This window comes from Ochotona princeps, chromosome 3, assembly GCF_030435755.1.
Source record: "Ochotona princeps isolate mOchPri1 chromosome 3, mOchPri1.hap1, whole genome shotgun sequence".
NCBI classification, from domain to species: domain Eukaryota; kingdom Metazoa; phylum Chordata; class Mammalia; order Lagomorpha; family Ochotonidae; genus Ochotona; species Ochotona princeps.
This window is the reverse complement of record NC_080834.1, coordinates 17,521,258-17,537,886: the sequence shown is the minus strand read 5'-3', so window position 1 is coordinate 17,537,886 and position 16,629 is coordinate 17,521,258. Positions and strand designations below refer to the sequence as shown.

At 39.9% G+C, this 16,629-nt stretch overlaps 1 protein-coding gene and 1 pseudogene across 1 annotated transcript in view; both read right to left on the bottom strand.

Moving 5' to 3' along the window:
* The window catches only part of SCHIP1 (schwannomin interacting protein 1), a 720,286-nt gene that overhangs the window by 648,725 nt on the left and 54,932 nt on the right, over positions 1-16,629 (bottom strand). The window lies entirely within an intron of this gene.
* Positions 510-676, bottom strand: LOC131479937 (U2 spliceosomal RNA; annotated as a pseudogene).

Below are 16,629 nucleotides of genomic sequence, written 5' to 3'. Positions count from 1 at the left end.
CAGCAGGTTAAGCCCCTGCTTGTGAATCTCCATTCCCTATCAGCAAGGGTTCAAGTCCCAATGGCCCTGCTTCTGATCCATCTTCCTGCTCATGTGCCTGGGAAGACACTGGATGATGGCTCAAGTACTTGGGCCCCTGCCACCTGTGCTGAAAATGAGACTGGAATTCCTGGCTTCTGGTTTCAGTCCAGCCCACTCCTGGCTGTTGTAGACATCTGGGGAGTAAATAAGAAGAGTTCTCTAGCACACATGCGCGCTCTCTCTCTCTCTCTCTCTCTCTCTCTCAATAAATTAATGTCTAAAATAAATTAAGGCATATATACATATATACATATATCTTCAAAAATATAGAAATCTAGGTAATCTACTTTCTGAACGTCAGATGCTAGGCATCCAACTTTAGTTCAGCAGATGTGTATAGCAAAATATAGCTGAGGCGGAAGTTAGCGATTTGACAAATGTAGTTCAGGTTAATGTGAGTCAAGTGGAGTATTGGGAAAGGATAGATGGATGGGTCTACCCAAAAAGGTTCTGATTTACCAGGTCTGACGTGAGGACCTTTTGAGCATTTCCCCCAGGTGCTGTTGGTGTTGCATGTTCAAGGGCCATGCTTAGAGAATGATTAATGTAAATGGATTTATTACACTTGATCTTAGCCAAAAGGCCGAGAAGCGATAATGGATTTATTGACAGACTGATCAGTAAACAGGATCACAATTGTTTGGTTCTCCTACTGTAATAACCACACCTAGAAACTTTGTTATGTACTTTAAAAAAGTAAGTTTCAGAGAGAAATTTGTATGTAAAAATTATGTAGGCAGAGCTGGCCCCATGGCATAGGAGACTAAGCTTCTATCTGTAGTCATTTCATATGGGTGTCGATACAAATTCTAAAATCTCCTTTTCCAATCCAATTCCCTTCATTAGACGATGGCTGAAGTCCATGGGCCCCTGCATTCACATGGAGAATCCAGAAGAATCCCCAGCGCCTGGCTTTGGATCATCCCAGCTCCTGCCATTGAGGCCATTTGAGAGAGTGAAGAGGATATAAAATTGATCTGTGTGAGTGTGAGTGTGTATGTGTGTGCGTGTCTATCTGTCTCTCCTCTTTCTGCGTAATTCTGCTTTTCATATAAAAGGAAGTAAATATTTTAATAAATCATGTAGGCAAGACAACAATGCAGAATTCATATGTGACTTATAAACCAGGACAACTGATAAAATATTCAGTTAACAGTAATCACTTTGTAACATTAGCTATTATGTTATTCCCTCTTCTTAAGCTTCCCTTTCCAAATCTACTCTTGCCCAGAAAGAAAATTTGTCTTTCTGAAATTTGTCTAAGGTCACAGTTTGCAGATGTCTCAAGATCGGAGTCAGCTCAATCCTTTATTAAGGATATAGTTTTTTTTTAAGGATATAGTTTTGATAAAAAGGACAGATTGCCCAAGAAATTGGCATATTGTCCTCAGAGACTGTGTGTCCTGCCACAGTGTGAAAACATTGCTTATAATTTGGTCTCAAGGTAGATGATGGGAAGCAACACAAATGATTGCAAACAACTAGGTGTTAGCTGATCGCATTTCACTCAGCCTGCTGAAAATGGCAGTGTTAAAGCCTGACTGAATATTTAAACTTAGTCCAAATTCTGGGAGCAAATAAAGAAATAATTTCCATTTCAATAAATAAGCACTTATATTTCCCTATCCTTAAATTGAAGGAGCTCAAACGAAACCTCATCTTGATAAGAATGCTTGATTCTAGTGAAAATTAGCATAAGATTTACATTGACATATTAGAAAGAAATTACACAAATGTAAAAAATGAATACAAGTTTCTCAAGGCTAACTCCAGCACTGAATGGAGAGTATGACTCAATTTATAGATGGCTAAAGAAAAGACTATCCAAATCAAGGATACAACTTTTCTTCATTTATTTTAATGAGTGACATTGATTTTAATTACTTATCATATTTCTGCAAAGTGCATTTTTAGTAACAATAAGGTTTTAAGATGTTGACTCCACAATCCAGAACTATTTAGCAGTGGCCAAAATTAACCATGCTGGAATCACAAAATCTGATATAATGTATGAATCAATTACTTGAAAATTATATATTTTCTCCATGCCCTTTTTTTTCATACCTCAAAATATATTTTAAGCCAGGGTTAGTGCTGTGGTATAGGGAGTAAAGCCACTTCCAAAGGCAGCATCCTATATGGGCCCCTGTTTGAAACACGGCTGTTCCCTGCTAACAGCCTGGAAAACCAGCAGAAGATGGCCCAAGCGCTTTAATCCCATCACCCATGCAGAAGACTCTCTCTCTCTCTCTCTCTCTCTCTCTTTGTGTGTGTCTTTCTCTCTGTGTCTCTCTATTGTGACTTCCAAATAAATTATCTAAAATATAATATATATACATATATATATAATATATACACATATATATATTCATCATAGTCCTCTGAATTCCAATAATATGCTTCAATGCAATATTTGGATTTGGAGATTGTTTCATCTTGACAGATGAAAACATCCAAGGTTCACGGAAGTTAAGTGATATGTCCCAGCTTGTCTGCGAATGTACACAAACTAACATCACGATCAGGACTGAGACACAGCATTCCCTTGATTCTTGCCTCTTAACATTTATGGCAAATATAAACAGAAGCTGAGTCATGAAGCACTGGATTAGAAAGCCCTTTTCCTGATTCTTTCCTGTGGCTGAAATCTAAAGTTTTAAGGGTCACAGAAGGGGACTAAGCCCCATTCTTTATTGGTTCCATTGCATTTCCACTGGCTTCTCTTTTTGTTGTTACCTTCTGATTTACAGCTGCTCTTAATGTCGACTCCCAAAGTCTTCCCAACCTCAGCTAAGCTGAAACCAACACGTCAGTTTGCCGCAGGTTCAAGAGGGATCCGCTGCCAGTCAGGTCGAGCTCCTGCCTTCCTAGGGCTACTGATGGGGAAGGCAGAGTGCAGAGTGTCTCCACATGGTATCAACCTCCAAGGCATAAGGGAAGATAACACATCTATGCTACCTTTTCAAATTCACATCTGTCTGCTTTTCCTTGCATTCTCTTTCTTCCATCCCACCTCAGTATATCTACCAAAATCCTTTTTGCCCTTTTCTGTTCTCCCCAGATCTACCTTCTGTGAGGCAGAAATGGGACTGAAGATACTGCTATAGTGACAGCTTTGACTGTGGTGACTGTGAATCTAAACTCCTTGTCTTGTTCAGATTAGAATCACTCTGAGGACAGACTACCTGGCTCGGCATCCAGCTTAACCTGAGTGTTGCTTTACCTGCAGGCAGCCTCCAATAAGTATTTTTAACCTCACTATTTTTTTATTAACTTGATCCATGGATTTGAAGCTTGGCATAAAGAATACGATGAAAATTTAGAGAAACATATGGGTAAATAATCAAATGCATGAAATGGATTGATTGAAATCATAGGACAGAAATCTTGAGAAAATTGAATCAAACAACTTATTTAATAAAGCATAATATAGGACAGTCATTTAAGAATCAAAATGTTTCTGGTTATAAAAATTTATTTCACAACTCATAGTTGTTATTCTTGTGAAAATAATTGAGAAATATCAAGGCTATATAAAACACATTTTTGGTGCTTAGGTAATAAAATCATCTCATTACTTCTGAAAATGCAAATGGATTATTTGTGATCTCTGTGGATGAATTAATGGTAAACCTAGAAGCATGTGTCTCTCTCTGTGGGCATTGAGGCAGACACACCTTCTACAACTGCCATGCCTCATCCTGGGTCTGAACCCCATCCAACATTCTCTTTAGCAGACTCTTTTCCCTTCTTCATTTTCTGTCTATATTGGTGGGAATCACCATAGCAACAATCTGAAATAAATCAATTCAGCTACTATTTTCTGGTTGGTACAGCCTTGTTCAGAGGTCAGATTTCAAAGAAAGCAAAAGGCTGAAGCTCCTGACAGATAAAGGAGGCAGAATTTTCTGCTAACCTGAATAACACCAATGAAAGGAAGCAGAGGGTGATCTCATCGCTTCAAGCTCAGAGTGTGACAGTGGCAAAAAAGGTGGGGGTGGGGGAGAGAGTATGATCCCTCAGACACTCTCCTTCCGCGATTTTAGCCATTTGTGTGATCACGGCTGGAAGAAAGGATGGGAATGATAGAAGCAAACCAAAAAGGGGGAACATTTTCTTCATTTGAAGTGAGGTATTTTTGTTTTATAACTGATTCTTCAAAAATAATAAATTCAGTTTAACAATGATATTGATTTAATCATCTTCCTGATGATCAATTCTAGAGAAAGAAAATAAGTTACAATGTCCTCCTTATTTTGCACTATGATTTTCAATGTGATACAAATTGTTCATATGAGTGTGTATGTGTGTGTGTGGGGGGGAGGTGTATGTGCCCCCATAGATAGAATATAAAAATGGGATTAAAAAATAGACCAGAGTCAGGGGATCTGGGAATAAGTTGTGAATCATTTGCCAATCTGTGTGGTCACTTAATATCTCTGGTCCTCAAGTTTTGCACTAGTGAAAATGGTAATTACATCTGTTCGTACAGGGTTACTGTGACGACCAGTGAAAAGGAAATGTTCAGCTTTAACTTCGTGTCATCTGTAATCTGTATCAGAGGGCCTTAGGATTCAAAGACATTCTAGATGCTCTATGGCTTGCACACACAAAGCCTTTAAGCCAAGCAGACTTGCACATTTGTGAAGATTCTTTCCACACCTATGATGCAAAATAATGGTTAGAATAAAGGATCAAAAGTTTTGGATTCAGTCCTGGACTTCCACATGAGTAAGTGTGCTAGCTTCTGAGAGTCTTCTGACCCAGTAGAGCATCCGTTTCCTCCCTAGCTTCTATTATGACTTGTTGTGATTTGTGTACCCTTCAAAATTAATTTAAAATTAAAGTTCAATTTAATGGTAGTTGAGGGGTGGAACTTCTCGGGACCTCATGAGTGGATTTTTTTTTTGACCAATAGAGAGACAGAGAAACAGAGAGAGGACGGATAGCTGCAATAGCCAGGGCTGAGCCGGACCCAGCTGATACCAAAGACAGGAGGCATAAACTGAATCCAGGTCTCTCACAAGTGTGCTAGAGACCCAACTGCCTGAGCTCTCACTACTGTGTGCCAGGCTCTGCCTTATCAGCAAACAGGTGCCTGAAGCAGGTGTTAACATCATGGGTACATCAGTTGGTGTGTCCAAAGCACCAAATTAAAAGCTTGCCCTAATCACGAATGGATCAGAACCTTAAATAAAAAAACTGCAGTTCACAACATATTTCCCTTTTCTCTTTCATGTAAGGACACAAGCATCCATTCAAGATGTCACGTTATTGTTATGGCAGATATCAGTCTTCACCAGATACCTGCTGTGCTTTAGTCTTAGACTCCCAGCCTGAAGAACAATGAACAATCAACTCCCTCTCCAGCGTTCTGTCATAACAGCATGGACTAAGGCACACCTCTTAGCTTCAACAGACCTATACAACACAGCAGGAGTCGGTTGGTTAGAATTTTCTAAAGATAAACCTCTTTTCCCACACACACACACGTATTTGCATGTTAACTTTCGTAACTTCTTCCACTACTTCCATCTGTTAAAGACCATTCAGGCAACCTCACTTAGCTTTCCTCTCCCAACTTTCATCTCCTCCACTAGAAGAGGCACGTGAATGCCCTGTAATTAAAGTGGTTGGAGACTAAGCGCTGAATCCCAGGTGTGTCACAGTGAGGAGGGACTACAACATGACCTGAGGCATCCCACACAAAACAGCAGTGAAGGGAAGAGGACCCAAACGATAAAGTCCAGGGTCAGTGCCAATGGGAAAGGATAGAAAGCTGCTGAGAGGCTCAGGCTCCCTGGAAAAAGGAAAAACTACAAGCATCTGTGTGGACCAGTACCCAGATCTCCTTACATGGGAGAAACTCAAGACTTTACTTCAGGCCTGAATCTTGAAGTGTGGCTCTATTCTAGGTCACATGAGTCAGAACCTCCAAAGCACTGCACACCAGAGGTATTACCAGTGACTCCTTCCAACCTCACCATTGTCCATGCGGAACTGAAACGGTGACTTCAGTGTTTTGTTTCGGAACCACAAATTTTCAAGAGTATGAGTATGATCACTTAAGTCTTATGATTAACAAATGCTGCAAAGTAGCTAAAGCAGCCTGCCCAAATGTGATTAAATTGTTTATTGTCACAAAAATTGTTTTGAACCTGATGATGACCAAGAAATAGCCATTAAAGCTTTTAAGATTTGCTTTCAACCACATGAATATCTGTGAAAACCTTGTATGAGTGAGATTCAAATGTTTGATGGAAATTTGTATTATGAAAATATGATGCATGCATTTTAAAATATCTTTGCATTCACAATAAACCTATTTTTTAAATTCTACGTTCAAAAAATATTTAAGTGCCTCAAATATACCAATTATAGAGCTCTCTCGGGCTATATCTTCCATAACTTAAAAAAACAACTGTAATTGCTATAAAAATATTCAATGGGAGCTGAGAAAGCCAAAATCACTATGTTTTGACCATTCTTTGGTAATAACTTCTAAAAATGAAATACACTCTTTGCTTCCTTCGCTGCAGGGTCTCAAGATGGCAACCTGCTGTCCCAGCAGTGGCCACCCCCCATGCCTGTACAGCAGCATTCTCTCACTGAGAGCCCTCGCACCCTTCCCTACCTGCTTTGAAGAACAGAAGAGACCATGGTCTCCTGAAGTGTAAAACAACACTTTTCACTTCTGAACAATTCTTGGGAGTGCTCAGGAAATGGACTGAACTAGAATCAGTTCGAGAGACTGCCATAGATTTTTGACTGGGACTACAAACCAAAAATCAAAAGTGAGTCAGACATTTATCCTCCAATCTACGTCCAAGTGCAGGCGATTGAACACTAACGTAATTACCCAATAGAGGCAGCACTGATGAGGATTGTTCACAAAACACAAAATAAGTGATTGCTCATGCCTCGAGTTACTCAAACCAACCAAAAAATCAAGAGCCTAAAGAAAACATGAAACCTTTATTTTTATTTCCTTCGACATTAATAAAGAGAATCAACTGGAGCTGATTAGTTTTCAAGTTCAAAAATCAAAGTACAATGGGACATGTTCTGATACTTCAGCATAAGCAGTTTTCTTAAAGTTGATAAATTCATGACTTTACAAGATTAAAATCCAAGAGGATAGAGCATTTTGAGTTTGTTGTTAAAGGACCCATCAGTGTGCCTTGCCTTATAAGCCTTTATTGATTTGGAAGATAAACATAGCTGTGGTTGGCATGGCCATTCGAAGGCTGCGCTGGAACGCATGTATAATCCTGCCTGTGTTGAACTCTCTGTTTCACTCTCCCTGTTTGCTCTGTCTAATAAGTTAGCACACGGAGAAGAACAAAAAATTTTAATGTACTATCTCAGTTTAAAAATGGGCAAATAAGCTCAAAGGAAGATATATAATTGAAATTCTCAATATCACTAATCATCAGGAAAATACAAATCAAAACCAGAGTGAGATACCACACTCCAGTTAGAATGGTGTTAGCAAAAAGACAAAAGGTAGTAAGTGTTAGAAAGGATATGGAAGAAGGGAATCCATCTGCACTGTTGGTGAGAACACCGCATAGTATAGCTATAGTGGAAAACACAGAGATCCAATAATATAACTGCTATATGATCCAGCAATCCCATTACTAGGTGTACATTTGAATGAAATCAAATTAGCATGTCAACAGGCATCTTCACTCGTGTTTAGTTCAGCATCACTGACACTAACCAAGATTGGCCATAAGCCTGAGTTTCTATCAACTTACGAATGGGCCAAAAAAAAAAAAAATGAGACACATGTGTACAACAGAATATTACCCAACCACAAAATTCCGGAAACCTAAAACGTGCAGCAACATGGGACTACCAGTGGACATTGTTAGTGATATAAGCCACGTACAGAAAGATAAATACTGTGTAACTTCACTCCTGTGTGGATTCTGGAAAGGTATACCAAAATATAACGTAAGAGCAGAACCATGCTAACCAGAAGCTGGGGACACTAGATGGAAAGCAGGAATGGAGAAAGAGTGGAAGACAGGTACAAAGAAATGAATTCAAGCAGTGTATTGTCAGCTGGGTAACTATAGCCAATGATTAAACACAGGGTATTTAAAAAAAACTTAGCGCACAAGGTTTTCAATGTTTTGCCATTAAGGAATGATATTTTTTGGGGGGGCGTATTATGGTTTCCCTCTATTGAATGTCATCATTTATATCTATGTCAATATATTACATGGCATTCCAATATGTGTTAAGAATGGAACAAAAAAATAAGAAAATTGTAACATCTTATAGTTTTGAACAGAAACTGACAGATGCTGAGGGCTTGTCACCAGCCCAGTGTGTCCCAAAGCCCTGTGCACCATGCACAGCTGTTCTCTGGCTCTCCCTGTCCTCCACTGAGGGTGTCACAGTAGCTGCAGGCACATTCAAAGGCACTAGACCTGCAGCCAGATGACTTCATCACGGCAATGTTAAACCTATGCAGTGAAACTAAAGCATGGTGCTAGGAACCTATCATTACATGTTTGTCAAAACACACAGACTATAACCCCAAGTGGAACCCTAATGCAAACCATGCATCTCGGGTGCTAATGGTACCTCAATATAGGTTCATTAATTCTAACAAATGCACCACTGTGTGCGGGATATAGACACTGGGATATATTCTGTGAAGGAGATAGGTGCTTTTTATTTTTGTTTTTATGGGAATGGTACTTTCTGCTCACTTTTGCTGTGTTCCTAATACTGCTTTAAAAGCAATAGTGCATTAAATTTAAAAAAAAAAAGCATGTTGGCTACCATATTCAGTGACTTTAGTAAGCTTAGTTAGAAGAGCTGTGTTTGGATTCTGACCCTATTTATCACTGGAGGTGAAACTTCAAGCAACACATCTTTGCTGTGATGCCTGTATTAGGAAAGTAGACATTATATTGAATCATAGATCTGATCATATCACAGCATTCAGGATCTGGCTGAAACATTAAGTCTTCCTTTAATAGTCCTCTAGACCCACCTCACTGCCAGGTGCGTCGTGTAGGGCAGAAGATGAGGAGGGTTTTCCTGTCAAACAACATCATCAGTGCATGTCCCACCTCTACTGCTACTGACTCCAGAAGCTCGCTAGACAGCCAAACAGCCATTTTCCAGCCAGTCTTCACAGCAATGGTCCCCAAAATGGCAAACTGCTATTGCCCCTGACTCCTAAGCTGGCCACCCCGGTCAGGCAGGACAGACTGTAGCCTGGGGGAAAGGACAGTGAGCCGAACTCATGAAAGAAGACCATTTGTTCACTTGACAATAAACTTGTTAATAATCATGGGATTTGGTGGGAGGAGCAGGGAAGGGCAGGAATTGGGATACATCTGAATCAAAGTCTCACAGTAAAAGGACTAACAATATGTTATCACACCAAAAAGGCTTTTGCAACTCAAGCTGTTTTCAAATATAGTTCTATGAAAAAGGAAACAAACATAAAAATAACTAATTCATTTTTACTTAAAATTTGTTACTTTAGGACCAACGTGTTGACAGAACTAACATAGGTTTCATTTTTTTATCAATATGTCAGTGTACAAGTGTAAATAAAAATCTAACAACCTGACTACATAGAACTCAGATCAGACATGAAAAAACATTCTTCGAGTTCATATTTTTCTTCACTTGGGAAAACAACACATCTCATAAACATATGAATATGGACATATGGATTTACCTAAAAACCTTTTTGTTAGAGAAATAAAGACATCCATTTCAAGGTGTCAGAGAAAAGGTAATTGATTCTCAGCTGAGTGACAAATAGATCCTAGGTCTGTCTTCGGAATCTCATTGCTGGAAAAAGGTAACTGCTTTTTATATAAAAAAATCAATCAGCACTTTATAGCAAAATCTGCACATTGTTTCTCACTAAAGACCACAACAAATAAACATGTACACAAAATTGGCATAAAATACCAGGTTAAAAGTGTCACTCCTAATTATGAAAGAAAATCATCTCTTGCAAAAGTACTGGAGGGACTAGCACCGTGGTATACTACACTAATCCTCTACCTGCAGCTCTGGCATCTTCTAAGGACATGGATTCATGTCCCAGCTGCTCCACTGCAGATCCCTCTCCCTGATTATGACCAGGGAAAGCAGTGGAGGACAGCCCAAGCACTTGGGCGCCTGCCACCCATACGGGAGACTCCAAAATTCCTGGCTTTGGTTTAGCTCAGCCACAGCCATTGTGGCCATTTTGGAACCAGCAATTGGAAAATCTCTTTTTGTTTCTTGTTCCCTGTGAAAATTTGCCTTTCAAATAAAAATAGATAAATTTATTTTAAAAATGCACTGGAACCCCCCTTAGGTAAGCTCAGATACAAGGACCAGAGCAGCACAGGCCAAGCACACAGTCTATCTAGTCTATCAAGTGACATCTGAAGGTGATACAACTGGTGGTCAGTCTCTCCCCAGCCAGGGGCTGGTCAAACCCCAGACCATTAGCAGAGACTCACCATTTCACTGGATACCAACAGGTCTAAAAACATGCATACTATTTAGAAAAAAAGATTCATTTTGAGAGAAATACAGAAAGAGCACAGGTCTTTGGTATAGAACAGAAACTTCAGTCTTGTTTTACAAGTCCTATCCATGAACTGCTGGATAAGTCTTATAATCTTTTTAAATTTCACCTTAGTTTACCCATTAGCTGATTCTGATGGATAGTGTGCTGGTGGCAATATTTCTATTACCCTTTGGTTGGCAAGATGGTCACTGCCTCCCACCCTGTGTGGGCTGTGGGGCGATGACAAGAAGCCAGAGCACTGTGTAGGTTCTGCCCTTCATGTGTAAACTAGAGATAAATACATCCACTTAGGAAATTAAATGATGTTCGTGAAATTAATTTCCATGCTTCAGAACAGTTTTGAAAACTACAGATAAAGAAAAAAAGGAGATATACAAAAATTGAAAAGGCCATGTCAGGAAAATAAAAACCTATGGCCCCTTGTTTTGCTTGTAAAATTTCTTTATGAAAATCTTGTAAGTTTAACAAAAACCTTGTTTGTTTTTAGAAATGTATTATGTTTTCTATATTGGGAGCATTCATGATAAAAAATCATACATTTTCTAAAGCAGAGTCATTTGTTACTGAGACTGGAATCAAGTTACTCATAAAACAGATACTACACATCGCTGACTTAATACAAAGGAATCAAGTACATAGTCGTGGAGCTTAGCTAAGGTCAAGAAGTCAAAATTAAACAGCTACAATTAAAGAATCATTTCATAAACAGAAGTAAAATGTTGGCACAGAAATACCATCCCAAAATTCCATTTTTCATTTTGAAGGACACCAATGTCCAATGATAAAACTGAAAAGTTCAATGTAAAACCTTAAAAGACAGACTCAAGCATTTTTTTCACAGTTAAAGGTCAGACCAGTGGCTGTGAAATATTCTTTAATACGCTGCTTAACCTTCACTCGTGAAGAAACATAAAGGTCACATCAATATCTTCCTGTACTTTTTTCAACAATAAGTAAACTTGAATCATGTGAAGGATTCTCTAAAGTTTACTGTATTTATTAGTAGCTGTCATCACCTGACACAGCAAGAGACTTCATATGTATGCGGTCAGTTTACACCAAGCTAAGACTCCATGGGTGATTGTAATGACATTGAAGTTAATTCAGCTTGCATTGTGCTCCATGGATTAAACGAGTTACTATAGCTTGAATGTGTACGTTCTCATGAAACGTGTGTGTTACACTACTAAACCCCACAATGATGCCAGAAGGGGGTGACTAAGACACATGGACAAAGCCCTCAAAAAATGGAATTAGTGCCCTGGCAAAGGGACCCTGGAGATTCCCCCTCTCCTTCCACTGCTTGAGGACAAAGCTGGAAGAGAGCTGTCTAGGAACCCGGTGCACATCACACACTAAATTTCTTGGTACTTGTTCTTGGACTTTCCACCCTCCAGACTCTGAGAGACAAAGGTCTGTTTTCTATAAAGCTGCCTCACTTACAGCATTTTTCTGCAGTAGCTGAAACAGATTAAGTGTTATCTTCAGCTTCAAATAAAATATCCACATGTTTTTGCCCACATAAATGGCACCAAAATGATATCTAAGGAGAAAAAAATTCATCAAGTTGCTCAGTTGCCAAGAACAACACTCAGTTCAACTGCAAGTGGAATTCCTCCCAGAGGGGCACACTAATTGGTGCTTCTGGTTGCATGTTTTTGGGGAGGTGTATCAACTCTGTGCATTGCACTGTGCATAAAAATGGGCATACTTCCCTGATTGCACAGGGAGGTATACTGAGATACTCAGTTTTCTCACCAATACAAAGATGCCGTTCTGATGAAAGAGTGCTGCTGCTGCTGAAGGCAGTCAGGACAGCACACAAGTGAAGCAGATTCTGCAATTGAGGGTTGAGATTTAACTCTTCACTTCCTGTACTCTTGTCTTGAGTCGTCTATTTACTCACTCTAGTTTGCCGTGTGTAAGTGCTCATAAAAACTGCACACATTCTGTTGGGTTTTGTAACTACTAAACGAGTTATTATTTTTAAAGTATCGGAAGAAAGTCAGCCTGTGGCCTCACAGTTAAAAGGCCTGCTTCCCACATTGGAGTGCTGAGGTTCAAGGCCCAGCTCTGCTCCCGATGCCAACTTCCTAGGAGGCCCTGGTAATATCTCAATTTGCTGAGTCATTGCCACTCCCATAGAAGACCTGGACTGAGTTACTGGCTCCTGAATTTTTCCGGGCCCTTGTAGGCACTTGGGAAGGAACCAGTGGGTAGTAGTGTGCTCCACTCACAGCACTCCCACTGTGTGTATGTGTGTATCTGCCTCTCAGATAAGTAAGCAACTTTTTAAATATATCCAGAATAAATAAATTCTGCTTTAATGTTCAACAAATAGATCATCAGTTACCGTCCCTTTCCCCAGAGATGCTGCCCACCAAATGTGCCCCACAACATGTGGACATAGATTCATAACTGATGAAAGTTCCCAAGCAGGGGCCCGGCACAGTAGCCTAATAGCTAAAGTCCTCACCTTGCACGCACTGGGAACCCATATAGGCACTGGTTCTAATCCCAGCAGCCCAGCTTCCCATCCAACTTCCTGCTTGTGATCTGGAAAATCAGCAGAAGATGGTCCAAAGCCTTGGGACCCTGCACCTGTCTGAGAGACCCAGAAGAAGCTCCTGGCTCCTGGCTTTGGATCAGCTCAGCTGCAGCCATTGCAATCTCTTAGGGAGTGAATCATCGAATGGAAGATCTTCCTCTCTGTCTCTTATCCTCTCTGTGTATCTGACTTTCCAATAGAAATAAATAAATCTCTTATTTTTTTAAAATTCCCACACAGCAGAAACAGCTAGTTATATCTTCCTATTGTCCTGACCTATTTTACAGACTCCCTTGTATTCAGTGTGGCCAGTGAACATGAGAAATAACGGCATGACTCCAAGTTGAACCAGAAAATCTTCCATGCACAATCCTTCCAGGCCCCTCCTGGTGGCCTGATTAAGACAGACACAGTGATGGAGGAAGTCCAGCCTTAGAGATGCTAGAGCCTGGGTCTCAGCAACACAAACTCCACAGGAGAGTTGCCTGACCAGGAATACCTGAAAAATAAACTTGTCTTGCATTAAGCTCCTGAGATGTTGTTACAACACTTCACAATGCGGTCTTAACAAGGTTCCATGTTGCCGTGAAGGAATTGCTTAACGAGGTAAACTCACTGCAACTTCCAGCACCTAGGAGAGATATCTGACTGAGTCACAACTGAGTTTGGGATGGACATAGATGCCAGAAGAACACTGGTGCACAGAGAAGCTTTATGCAGAAAGGAAATCAAGAGAAATGGACAGGCCAGAGGAACATATCAAGTAAACTTCACCAGAGACGTCAGACCCAAAGCGTAAGCAGACAACTCCAAGGGAGAAGGCACGTTAAAAGATGACTGCATTCAGCTCGACTGTCCACAGCATAGGACGGGCTTCAGAGCCACTGACTTCACACCGTCTTTGAGGCCAGTCTCATATCGAGCCAGGGATTTCGTTTCCAGTGTCATACTATGTACTTTTCTGGCTCTGGCAACTAGGCTATTGTGCCCAAACATTTCCCAAGTGTTGCCTTAGAAACTTATACCCTATCATTTTTTACAACTCTGAGCTTTTATACCATTGCACTACTATTAATACGGAAATGCAATCCACATTGGGTAACAGTGAAAATATTAAAAGAAGTTTTCCAGTCACTCATAAAGATCCAAGGCATGGCACAAGAAGTGGGTAATTTTCAATAATCAGGAAAGGCTGTTGCTTTGTATGGACAGCCGGTAAGAAAGACAAGTTTGAGTAGGTCACTTTGAGGAAAATGCTAGCAATCTGCGTAGAGTCCCAAGAAGTCAGGAAGACCATTGAAAGAAAGATGGAAAAGCTTTGATTGATTGATTGATTGTTCTGGTCCCCCTTGGGTTTGGTTCAGGACTTTCTGCCCACAAGCAGAACCATTCTAAATGTTGATTCGAAAATGCTGAACCAACCCATGTGAATGAATGGCCCCTTCTGAATGTTGGAGTGTTGCAGGTTTTTCCAACATGATCTTCGTCTGGTGTTCACATGTATGTGTAATCACCTCCCCTTGAATGAAAGGGACTTAGGACTTGCTTCTCGCCTATGAAATGTGCCAAGTGTGCGGGACACACTGACCAGAATTATGTCTTGGTTAATAAGGCTCCACCTTGCTGTGAGACTTATTCCACGGCTTCTCGTGGCTGGCTTGAAAGAGCAGCCACAGGAAACAATCAGCACAGCCAGGAGCTGCAGGTAGCATTTGAGAACACAGGGAAACCTCTAGTTAGAAGCCAGCAAAAAAGATAGGACTCAATGTCCTTTCCTAAATTAATGCTATCAAAAACCCAAGTGGGCTAGCGGTAATTTTTTTTCCTGGTCAAGCGTTCAGTCTGGTGGAGTCATGATGGTAGCCTGGGATACTCTAAGAAAGTCTATTTAAGTTGTGCCTGACTCGAATCATGAAAACTGTCAGATAGCATATGTGTTGTTTCAGGCTGCTAAGAGTTCAGTAATTTGCTTTGCAGCTATAGACAACTAATACAATGTAATAGGAACACTGACCACTGGTGCCCTTTCTCTTACCAACGTCATCCTCACAATGCTAGTCTTATCACACTGGTAGAATACTGATTCCCAACCCCACTTTAGCAAACTGTGAGAGATTTCTCCACTTCTTGCCCTTGTAAGGCTAGTCTAAGGCCCAAAAGGCTCCATGTACTTTTCTCTTGAAACTTCAGCTCACATGACATATATACCCTTATTTGCACCCATGTCACATACTAAATACAATTCTCTCTACTGAAAAATTTTAATGAAAATTTTTTGTTTACAATTTTACCTTGAAAATTAGTTGGCTCAAAAGCTCATTTAGCTTAGAATGTCAAAGGATACCTTGACAATTTACCATGCTTACTTGGGAATTTGTGAAAGAAGATCTCACCTTCAAATGTTTTCCAAGGTAATGAAATTTTCATAAATACTAAATCATACAATTAATGAAGCTGACATAATGTTGTTTTAGGAGATGCTTAATTATTTATCAATTTCACTTTTGAAGGATTCTCTAAGAATTCTGAGTCCAATAAATTCTTATTCAGATCTCAATCTGTTCTGTTTACCCCAAAGGACCTTTCATATCCTGGGCTCAGTGCCAATAATACCTCACAAATCAGGGGAACCTATTTTTTGCATACTCCTTTTGTTTTATTATTAAATTTATAATTTTTCACACAAGCAAATGTCATGTACAGGTCAAAGATAGCACTATTGTGGAAAATGGGCAAAGGGAAAGATTGAAGACATAGAAGTGCAGGAAAAGCTAAAGGCAAAGATTATATTTCTAAAAGCCTGTTAGAAAAACACACAAACCATGCATGCATCTGGATATCTTTCCACACATTTGTGCACACACACACACGTACATGTGCACACACTCACACTTGCACACACACGTGCACACATTCACAGCAAGGTTTTCTTCTTCATTTTAAACTAAGAATCATGTGATTAAGGGTCTCAAGCTTTTTTCTTTCCAAAAGAATCAATAGAGACAGTAACATTTCTCTGCCAAAAGTCCTAAGGTTAGCAGCAAATCTAGATTATAGTCTTGATTTCAATATCCCTAAAAATTAGAAACAATGACTTTCCAACTGGACAAGCTGGATCAAAACTTGGAGCATTAGTCAATGGCTTTATCTAGAGGTAAGACAAGTTGAATGAGGACCAGCAAGACTCCTTCCATCTCTGAATCTGCATACTCGCAAGCAGCCAAAGGCAGAAAATGTATTGGAACTAGGTCCTGAATGTTAGCAATCGCATCCTCTGTCTCTGGTCACGCAAGTTAACTATCTGCCATTCCTACTCTTTCTGGAAATTATGATTAATAAAAATTATGATTACCAAAGGAAATATCATAACATTAATTATGCTCGGTTAATAACTACTGGAAGAAGAAAAATCTTACCAGATTGGTCTTCAAATGGT